This window comes from Diabrotica virgifera, chromosome 8 (genome assembly GCF_917563875.1).
Source record: "Diabrotica virgifera virgifera chromosome 8, PGI_DIABVI_V3a".
Taxonomy (NCBI): domain Eukaryota; kingdom Metazoa; phylum Arthropoda; class Insecta; order Coleoptera; family Chrysomelidae; genus Diabrotica; species Diabrotica virgifera.
In genome coordinates this window covers 177,939,250-177,951,579 of record NC_065450.1, presented here as the reverse complement: position 1 = coordinate 177,951,579, position 12,330 = coordinate 177,939,250, and positions in this window count along the sequence as shown.

Genomic DNA, 12,330 nt, shown 5'->3' with positions numbered 1-12,330 from the left:
AGAACTGAGAGTAAGAGCTTTGAGATGCTACGTGTTTTCGGTACTACAATATGGACTTGAAAGCTGGACATTAAAGCAAGAACACATAAATAAGCTACAATCATTTGAAATGTGGTGTTACAGAAGGATGCTTAGAATAGCATGGACACAGAGGAAAACGAACACGATAGTATTGCGAGAAATGGGTAAAGAATGCGAAATAATAAACACAATAAAAATAAGAAAGTTACAATACCTGGGACACGTAATGAGGGGACCGCGATATAAAATGCTATGACTGATAATACAGGGAAAGATAAGAGGCGAAAGGAGTATAGGAAGAAGAAGGATAGTGTCATAATATAATAATAATAATAATAATAATAATAATATATTTATTATCCACAATAACATAGTACATGCTTACAATAAATTACATACATTGAGTTAGTGGATAAAAGGCTACAACTGATTCAGTCGTGGACCAGTTACCCAGTCCACTTCTGTTCTTCCACCAGCGCCTACCATATTAAAACACGTATTTAGTGAAACGAGAGCATAGCTAACAATAAATACAATAATTATTAAAACGATAATTAAAAAGATATTAGGAAGTGGAAAGGTAGAAGGAAGAAAGGAACAAAGAACGAAGGGACAAAGGAAAGGAGAGTAGTTCCTTTAAAACTTTACGCAAAAGTTGTTCATATATTTTGTAAATTTCCCAGCTAGCAAGATAACGTTACATTAACGTTAAATTTAGGTTTTTTTGTATTGTTACGTAACATCTATCAAAAAATGACGTTACTGATACGAAATTTTAATACGTATATTATACGTATGAATTTATTCGTTTCTGAAACGTGACTCTTTGGTAGGTTTTAATGCGTATGAATTTATTCGTCTCTAACACGTGGATTTTTGGTAGGTATAGACACGTATAAGATCTCGTTTGAGATTGCAGCGCCATCGCGTATTTATTTTGAACCTTTCATTAATACCTAACCTTACATTTCCGTGATTAAAATCGTGTTTGTTTTTATGGAGTATGGAGTTATGTAAAAAAAATCGAATTATTATTGTTGTGTGCCTCAATGTGATTCTTGGATAAAGCGTACCTAATAGTAATTTATCGTTTCATTCTTTCCCTAAATAGGATAAACAAAATAGAATTATATTCAATGACAGTTTAGTTGAAAAACGAAATGTATGGAAATATCTTCTAAAAATGGGGAAGCAGCCTAGTCCTTATATATGAAAGACGGCCTTCTACGAATGAAGATTACTTCAAGGGTATGTTTATGTATTGTAATATAAAGTAGCTATTAATAATTTTGTCTCTTTCTCTCACATAAAAGTCAAATATATATAATAAATGTTTATTTCAAATATTTAATAAATGTGTTAGCATTATGTATGTGGTTTTATTTACACAATAATTTTAAGTCCTAAAATTCTCCTAAAAAGTGACGTTTTTGTGACGTTAAAAAGGTTACGTAGAAATAACGTAAAATTGTTACGTAACATCGCTGTGACTTTTTTACGTATCTTTTAGGTAAAATTTGATGTAACTTTTGTCGTAACTTCTCCCAAAATGTTGACGTTTGTTTGACGTTATATATACGAACACTGTTAGCTGGGTTAACAGATGCTTCTTATACCGATTTTTAAATGATGATGCTGATGTAGTTAATAAACCTGAATCTAATTTAAATAAGTTTTTAATGCAAACTGCGACATTGTAGGAAAAACCTCTCTGAAATAATACCTTGTTATATCTAGGAACACGAAGAATAGTATTGCGTCTGATATTTAAATTGTGTATATCCGTTCTGAAGGTTAACCTGTTGTGTAAATTGGGTGGGATTTTTTTAAATATACCTTATGACATAACAACTAAAATGTAATTGCCGTCTGTTGTACATATTTAACCAGTTTAATTGTTTTAATTTACTCGAGATCCTGCCAAATTTTCTAATACCGCAAATCAGACGCACACACGAGTTTTGCAGTTTTTGAACCCTTCGTGAATCAGTACTGTCTAAACACGGTCCATATACAACGTCGCAGTGATTAAAGTGTGATAAAACTGATGAATCGCATAAAAGCTTTTTGACGTCCTGTGATAAACAATGTCTTTGTGCATAAATCATTTTTAAAGTTGCATAAGCTGCCTTCAATTAAATAGATATATGTTCTTTAAACCTTATTATCGAATCCAATAAAAGGCCTAAGTTTTTAGAATTTAATTTTATAGGAATATTTGTACCATTGATTTCAAGTGAAACGTTAGCCAAAATGGACTCACGTATATTTTCATTGCAAAACAATAATGCTACAGATTTTGTTGGATTAATTTTAAGTGGATGATCAGTAGCCGTTTTGTAAATATTGAACAAATCAGTTTTTAGGCGTTCAACAGCTTCTAATACATTAGAATGTCCAAATGACAAATAAATTTGCGTATCATCCGCGTATAAGTGATAGTTGCAGTAGTTAAGACATTTAGGAAATGTTGATGTATACAAACTAAATAATAATGGAAATTTTTGATACAATCACATTTGTTTCTGTTTGAATTATGGATAAAGCTTTATTAATATTTTGAATTCCAAATTCGTCTCTGTTTGATTCTCATAATATAATGTTGATGGTTGCTTAAAAATACTGCCCGTACTAGGTCCTTGTGAAATTCGTGAATTATAGTTAATTTTTATATTAAATGAATCGTTCAGATATCCATCTGAAACAGCAATGGATTTCCCTCCACTATGTTGGTTTAATTGAAAAATATCTCCATACTTGTCAATTAAAAGCGATGCGTCGAAATTTGTGACCTGTATCTATATTCTCCTGTTTCGGGTAATTTAAAATATTGCGAAATTAGCGAAGAAATTTTTTAAAAATATTTTAGTACCTACTACTTGTTTTTACATTTTCCCTTTCTATACAAGTTGCGGCAGGTAAAGGGCAATTGAGAAATATCTCGAGAAATAAAGGTACCTGAATACTAAAAATTTAAACGAAGGGATTTTAAAGAGTCAACTCTGTAATAAAAATATTTTCATCTATTTGCTACTTCCGGTTTTACCAGAAGTTGCTTATAACTTCGTTTTCTTTTCATGGGACACCCTACCCTGTATATTTTTACATTTTTGGATTCTTCTCTTTGGATAAACGGAAGTAGAAAATAGATGAAACTATTTTAATTAAATAGTTTACTCTACAAAACCCCTAATTCCCATTTTCATGATTTAGTTAACTTTATTTTCTCGAGATATTTCTAATTGACCCTTTTAGCTGTCTCACCCTGTATACTAAGAAGAAATTGTTACTGGTTGAATTGTATATATACAGTGCTAGTCAAAAGTCCGTACCCCCCTCGTATCTTTTGAACGGTTATACATATAATAGTGAAATTTTGAGGGAGGAAATAAACGGACGTACGCCTTTTAACTAGTCATGACAGGTGACGTAATAGTGACAGATGACTTTACAGCGCCACTGTGACAGATAATTTTAAATGGGACCATATGGCAAGTGATACCTCATTTGAAAGGTATTGAAAATACCTATTCAGTCATACTAATTTTTTTGGGTTTAAGTTGATTTTGATTTTGGTGAATAAATGAAATAAATACAACTTTGTAGTTTCGCAGTTAATTATTAAAAATTCAAATGTCCGCCCATGGTTGTTTTATCAAAAAAGTTGACATTTTTCAGCTCTCTAGTAGTTTTTACGTCAACGTCAACCTTTTTGTCAAGTAACCATAGGCGCAGGTCTGAATTTTTATTAATTAAATGCGAAACTACAATTTTATATTATTTCATTTATTCATCCAAATGAGCTTAAACTCAAACAAAAGTATTATAGCTGAATGGGTATTTTCAATACCTATCAAACGAGGTATCGCTTACCATAGGGTACCATTTAAAATTATGTGTCACAGTGGCGCTGTAAAGTCATCTGTCACTTTTACGTCACCTGTCATGACTAGTTAAGAAGCTTACTTCCGTTCATTTCCTTCCTCCAAATTTCACTATTATAAGTATAACCGTTCAAAAGATACGAGGGGGGGTACGGACTTTTGACTAGCACTGTATATACACACATAACATAACATTGATAGTGAAAAGCAAAAAATAAAAAAAATTGAAAATATTAAACACATTCGTCTTCAAAAGCGTGGCGCGTCTTCATCGAATAAACGGTTTTCGCACCACGCTTTTCTTTAACGAATGTGTTAGATTTTTTCATTATTTTTATTTTTTTGCTTTTTAGTTGATTTTTTTATATGTTTAATTTTAGTGTTGTTCTGAAGCTATTTTCTTGTGGCATTTTTTATAATCAAGTATATTCAAATGGGAAATAAGCCACAATTTTACCTAAAAATGATTTTATTAACGTTTCGACGCCCAAGTCGGGTGTCGTTGTCAAAATACAAAATAATACTGATATTAATTTAAATTATAAATTAATATTAAATTATTGATTAAATTACTTATTGACTTACCTTGATTTAATTATAAATCAAGGTAAGTCTTTTTACTTCGTCTTGATCCATCATCATCATCATCATCAATGGTGCTACAGCCCTATGAAAGAGCCTCGACCTTCCCAAGTCTATTACGCCAGTCAGTCCTATCCATTGCCAACCGTTGCCAGTTTGCTGCGCCTATTTTTCTCCCATCCTCATCTACACCATCTTTCCATCTAGGTTTTGGCCTACCCCTATTTCTACTTCCCACAGGTTGTGACATAAGGATTCTTCTAGGAGGGTTGTTATGCTGTGATCTTGCTATTGTTATTAATATAATTTAATTTTAGTCACTCGTAACTAAAGGAAAGCATTACTTAAAAATATTTTTTAAAATAAGTAACCTGATAGGTTTACGCAAAGTTTTTGAAATGTTGACTACGGTTTTAAAAGAAGTTATAGGTTATACTCATAAGATGCTGACATGCTAACCACCAAAATACAAAAATATTCGGGTAAAAACCCTTTAATGGTAATGTTTCCATGACTGATCAAGTTTAAAGGGTTTTTACCCAAATATTTTTTGTATTTGGGTGGTTAGCATGTCAACATATTGTGAATATAACCTGTAATCTTTTTTTAAAACCGTAGCCAACATTTTAAAAACTTTGCGTTGATTTATCCTTATCAGGTTATACTTATTTTAGGTCAGCACTGATGACGATCTATTATCAGATCGAAAACTAGTTCTATGATGTAGCCCTTTTTGGGGAATTTTAATAAATATACCTTTTATAAAGGATTTTACTTGTTTTTTGTAATATATGTTATACAGCCAACTACAGGAAAACTTTTTTCCTCGTGGATGATTAAAATGGTTTTTGTGCGAGGATAATATAACAAAAATGTGCTACTAGCAATAAGAACTTTTCATCAGCAATTCCCTGATAGACGACAAGCAAGAAGAAAAACTTTTGAAAGTATATTAGAACGGTTTCAACGGGCTGGATACTTAAATTACGAGAAACCTGATCAAATAAAAACTATTGTAAATTAATAAAATGAATTAAATGTAATCCTTACTGTCACTGAAAATCTGCATATTAGGACGACCGTTCTTATAATCGGAGTGTCTAGTTCTAGTCTGTTGAAACAGTTTTAGTATACATTCAAAAATTTCTCTTCTTGGTTCTCGTCTATCAGGAAATTTCTGATGAAAATTTTTTATTGCTAGTAACATATTTTTGTTATACTCTCCTAGCAAAAAATCATTTTAATTATTTCATCGTTAGAAAAATTTATATTAATAATGGTACTATAACAAAACAACTGGTACTATAAAAAAATACTATGTCAAATGTTTCAGCAAAAGCGTCATAGCAAACTAGGTAGAATTTTGTATGTTTTTACTCAGAAAAATACGCATTCCGAGTTTTGACCAACTCTCTATATTAAAATTAAATGTTGCGCTATATTATTAATGTTTAACAACGGTAGAATATATTAAAAATCGTTTGAACATAAACAGAAATTTTGATGTCAGATCACTACAATTCTACAGGGTGTAAATATTGCTACAAAATTAACAAAAAAAAACGTAATTATCTCTTAAACTGCTTCGTAAATTATTACAAAACCCTATATTTTAAGACAGAAGACATCAAGGAGCCCCTTAAAATGTAAAAGTATATAGGGTGTTCTATTTAAAGAAAAATAAGTTTGTGTCACCCTGTCATTACGGGTTGCCCTGTATATTTGAAAATATTTTAAAATTATTATCCTATCTGTGTCCTAACTTTTACCTAAATAATTTTTTCTCATATCTCTTGTGCCCCACCCTGTACGTGGCTTTTTGTGTGTGTAATAATTATCGCTAAACCTTCATATAACTTTATTTATACATATAATAATAATTTATATAACAATAAACATATATCTTTAAAAAAATGGTCGACATTGGAGACAAATGTCATAATTTTTATCGGCAGTTAACCATTTAGTAGGAGGTGGGGTAGCACATATTCCAGCGCACAGTATAATAATTATACAAAAAAATGGTCTGTTAAAGTAACAATTCATTAGAGCAATTGTCTTCTTATATTTTTTTCTTTCTGCGCCGTACATTTGTCAGTGCTTATATTTTTCAGCTTTTTAATTACACTTATTATTTCCAACAATGGTTTAAGAGCTCCGTTTTGTTTTGAGCTGAGCCAGCGTCTGGTATATATTGTTCGTGTATTTTTAAAACAGAGTGTCATCTGTAGTTTTTATAACGTTTTTAACAAAAGCGTATTACTTCGTTTTAGCGAGCTGACAGGGATACACTTGTTTTAATTAATACAAGCTTGCTTTGTACATGTAACAATTTAACAGATGTAAATTTGTTAATAGCATGAAAATAACAAAATAAAAACTGATAAAAACCAAGAATAGGTAAAAGTACGGTAAAATGGATATTAATTATTATACAAAAGGCAGCATTATAATTTTATATTCATCGAGAATTCAACACTAATGCTAACAAATTAAAAAAAATCTTTCTAGTCTTTAATTTTGTCACGAAGCAACTTCTCTCTTTTAATAGTAGTATATACCTACTGTAATGATATGCCACTAGAAGCACGTCGACAGGTTTCCATTTCCACTTCTCCAAAACAGTCCAGGCAGTCTTGTAGCGACAGCTCTGGACTCCAAGGCCAGTCAAGGCAGGCAGATCTGAGTAGCGAGGCACCGTACTGAAGTGATTCGCATACTCGTAATTAAACGGTAGCCGGTGAGTGAGCGCGCTTCCAATAAAAATCATATGGCTCCCTATGATTATTAATGTAGGTTTTCTTTAAAGACAATCGTAATAAAAGTCCTTTTGATGTTTAACAGTTTTAATTAATAAAATAGATGACTAAATTATTGATACTATTAAATTGACGAAATGTAAAAGTGTGTAATTGCGACCAAAATCTTATGTGTTCTTATTCTTACAAAAAAGAAATGTATTTATAGATAATTTGCGTCTAATCAATATAATACCCGCCTTAATTCGTCTTTTCTAAGTATTATCCCTAAGAAAACGTCTGTCGTCGCTGTGATGTTATAATCGACTGAATGTATTCGTTCTCTTTCCCTACGCTAAAACAAACCGTCTTAGGCTAATCTCCTTTTTCCTGTGAAACAACCCAATTAAAATTGGTTCAAAGCATATACCGACATCTTCCAATAACCCAAAACTACAAAAATCAGTCAAGCTAGCTACTTCGCTACTTGTTGATCTTTAACGATCGAAAATAAACACAACGATTAGATACGCCCACATAGCTGCCCTAAGGGACGGCCGTTCGTTTCGTATTTCTACTAATAATCAAGGAAAAATGATATACAGGGAAATTTAAAATATAAGGTAAACTATTTACAATCCTACATTAATATTTTGATACATTAGTATTTTATACAGTGCCTTACACTGGAGTGAGGTGTAAGGATATTTCACTTTGTTATTAATTTTATTTTTCTTTTGCAGATGTCTATCCAGGGGGAGTTCTCTGAAACGTGGCCATCTATAATCATCTTTTATTTTTTGTTTATTTTTGAACTCTGTATACAAATCGCCGAAATATATTTGTTTTGCTTTTAACCTGCGTTTAACTGAGTCTGTCGTCATGAAAGAGCTATCCGTCACAAATTGGCGCCCGAGCAGAAGTGAGAAAGTACTCAAGTAAACGTCACAATTTGACGCCCGGAAATTAATGAAATGCCGACAGATAAAAACACAGACTCAGTAACAGGTACGTCGACGGATAAATCGTCTGTCCAAAAAAGAATTACAGCGCGAAGGCAATACTAGTTTAATGCCACAAGCTTTTCACCTATCGCTAAGTATGAACCTGGCATCTGTCAGATTCGTTAATAATTACATGAAATAATTCTTGACATATCCAATACATTGTATGGCGTCATAATTAATGACGGAGTAAAGAAGGCTCTGAGAAGCACCATACCTGCCTATCTGCCGTCCGAGTAAGGGAAAGTTGTGACGAATTTATAACATAATCATTGTAAGCATTTTCTAATGCTTCGTAGGAGTCCTATATTATACATTATATAAGGAGAGAACTTTTATGTGTTATTCAATCCTGAACACAGTAACGTAAACGCTATCGTATATCTTATTTAATAAGAGAATATTGAAATAGTATACATTAGCTTTCATTTCACTGTTCAAGAGTCAGAGTTGTATAGCTTTATTTCCATTTTCCTTAATGTATGTTTATAAATAGGCTACAAAGTGTAGAATATTAAATTTTTATCTATTTCACATAAAGAAATATTAAAAGTGGAAAGTCAAAATATTATATAAGTGGAAATGTATTATGTTGGAAAATATTTAATAAAGTACTTATTAATCTGAAAAACTATGAAAGAAAAATTTAGTTCTAATCTGAATACCAGTTGACACCAAAACGCATAAAAAGAGGAAAACACGTCAAAAGGTTTCGAAAAATCTTAAAAATATCTTTTATAAGACGTGAATTCATATAGCAGCGTATTATTGAAAACAGAATCGAACTATTTGAGCTATCCGGCTCTATCAAAAAGAAGAAGAAGAAGACTAAGAAGAACAAGAGGAAAAAGAAGAGAAAAATAAGACGAAAAAAGAAGGTTTGTTACTACTTTAAAAAAATCGTCCATTGGGACAGTTAACAATTGCGTAGACTGATAAGATAAAAGAAAAAAGCTGGTCAGAATACCCGTGAGGGGTAAAAATATTAAATAGATAGATAGATAGCTAGATACGTTTATTGACAATTTTTACACAGTAAACACTACATGTCATGTCACAATATAAATAAGTCACTTTTGTATACATAGGAAATAACTAAGGAATAATTAAAAAATAATACAAGAACACATAATATAACGTGAAAAATAGAAATATAAAAATATAAAAAAAATCAGTTAGGTGTAATATAGTTTTCATAAAAACGACCACACTAGGAGCTCAAACAAACAAATTCCTGAATACTATAGAAACAGTGTTCCAGCAGGAAGTGTTTTGCTAACTTATATAATTGTTTAGAATTCATTGCCTTAATATCAATATTTTTGTTTAGGTTTAAAAAACAATTATACAGATTATAATCTATTGTATTAAGTTGTGTAAGACACAATCTGGAATATGGTATAATGATATGACTTTTGTTTCTTGTATTATACTGATGTTGATCAGCATGTGTTTTTAGATCTTGTATATTATTATGAACAGTTAACAAAGTTTCCAATATATATATTGAAGGTAAAGGAAGAATGCCATACTTTTTAAACAAGAGTTTACAGCTGGCGCGATATTCCGCTGAGTCAATAATTCGGATTGCTGCTTTTTGAAAAGTGAAAACTTTATATGCATGCATGCATGCAGGACGAGATCCCCCAAAAGAAGTATGCAATTTGTCAGGATACTATGAACCATTCCAAAATAAACTGACCTAAGAATATCTCGACTCACAGAAGTAGCCAACCTGCGCATAGCAAAAATCTGTGAGGCGAGCTTCCTACACAATTTTTCAATGTGGTGCGACCAGTTCAACCTTGTATCTATAGTAACAGCTAGTAACTTTACTGGTTCAGTAAACCGTTTAGAAGTTGGCTAATATTTATACTCAGTGCTGTTTTTGTGACGGTACGCGCCGGTACGCCGTACCGGCACCTTTTGGGACAAAAAATAAAAAACAACCAAATTATAAACAAATTCCTGTATTTCTTCCTTGCTCCTAAATAGCTTTAAAACGCCCTTATTGAGGCTAAATTTAAAAAGTTTTCCCGGGGGCAGACTCCCTTTATGAACCCTCCCCAGTCCCCCCGAAACATTGCGTACCGGAACCTTTATTGTTACAAAAACAGCACTGTTTATACTTATATAGAGGCGCTTTACCTGTCCAATACACTTCACCTAATTAAAATCGGATTATATAAGCGACCTCAGCAATGTTTTAAAATTATAGACAATTTTTTGGCTTATAAACAAATAGCTTTGTTTAACAATAAAAAAATAATTTTTATCAATGCAAATAATCAAAACCGGTATAATTTGACTTGTATTTTCAAATGCTGTAAGCAGAATTGCTATTTTATTTTTTAATCCAAAATTATTCGGGTTCAAAAATTGAAATTTTTTGCTTTTTTCAAAGTTTAACCGAGTTTATCTCAAAAACCGTGCATCCTACGAAAAAACTTGTAAGAACATGTTTTGCTTAGAATTACCCAAGAAATACAAAAAATGTTTAATTTTGCGAAAAATCGCTGTTATGTAATTCCTCAAGTTCTTTCCTTATAACAATCTTTACGACATCCGGATCAACTGTTATTAAAAAGCTTCGTGTTCTACGGGTGAAAATACATAAAAAAAACTTGGATAACTCCATCTAAATAAAGGAGTCCGTTGCACCGCCCCCCTGACGACAGCACTAATTTGTTTATAAGCCAAAATAATTATTTTTGAAACAGTTCTTGAAGTATGCTTTTTGCGAACGCACGCGATTTTTAGAGCACGAGCGACAACGGAGCGAGTGCTATACATCGCGAAAAAAAAGTACTTCATGTACAGTTTCATACAATAGTTTATCTACGATAAACAAATAAAAAACTGTAACTCTTCGTCACTGGAATTCATTTCTATTCTACAATTTTTAGAACTTTGACATAAAAATCCTAACTACTTTCAAACCACAAAACTGTCAAAAATTTTGTTGTAAGTCATTGCTCATATTGTCATGAAAGTGTGCCAAAAACCCCATTGAAAATGTGCGAAAAAGTAAATCCCATTTAAAATACTTCACGCACTGCTATCTATAATGACAGTTTTCACAAACTAAAAACTTATACATAATATGACATAGAGTAGATAAAATTGTTTATAACTTTAAAACATTGCTGAGGCTGCTTAAATAATCCGATTTTAATTCTGTAAGGTGCATTCAATACGGAGTTTATATGTAAAAAATTATTTAGCAAACTTTTAGATGGTCTACTTTTTGTTCAGAAAGTTTTTAAAAAATTGAACATTTTTAAACATATTTAGATTGCAAAATTATTACGCAAAATCTATTACGTCGATTTTAATGAAATTTGGTGGACGATTTAAGTATATTATAAGAATTTTTTAACCGAATTACGAAGGTTCTAAGTGCAACCAAAGTGGTTTAAAAACATTGAACAAAAACAGGCTTATTTTGCGCTCTTATTTTGTATTTATTGCTATTTTGCAGAAAGGGTAATAATTTAAGACATTTTTAACTAGTCGTATATGATACAAAATTTAATTATATTTATTTTATTTCGGCACGACTTGGTACCAAAATGAACCGTTTGAAAGTTATAAGCAAAGAAATTAGAAAAAATTCGATGTTTTTCGAAATTTTTAATTATTTTAATTTTTTATTAATGTTCCAGGCGTATTTGGAAAGGAGCAAAGTCAATTATAATTATTGAAGTTACCACCTAATTTTAACTGCAAAAACCCGAATGCCACCTCTCACACCACCTCAAAACAGATCCTGGTCTAGTAGAGATACGGGGTATTATTAATTTACGCGACTAATTTTATAATTTAATCGAAAACTATTGTGCAACTTAAGTGAAACTTAAAGCGGCCCTATCTATATGCTGAGCTGGGCTAAGCTGGAGCTTAAGATTTGTTGATGCAACCAGGCAAATATATCAATTTAAAAAGCGAGTTTTAACCAAAGATCTTATACACATAGATTTGGGCAACTCGGAAAAATAGCGTAACGCGGAGCAGTTCGGGTAGGGGGTCTATCTATCTTTCTCTACCGGCGCTTAACTTTCTCTCTCTAGCATATGATGGCTGCCGCCTCTGTGTAATTGT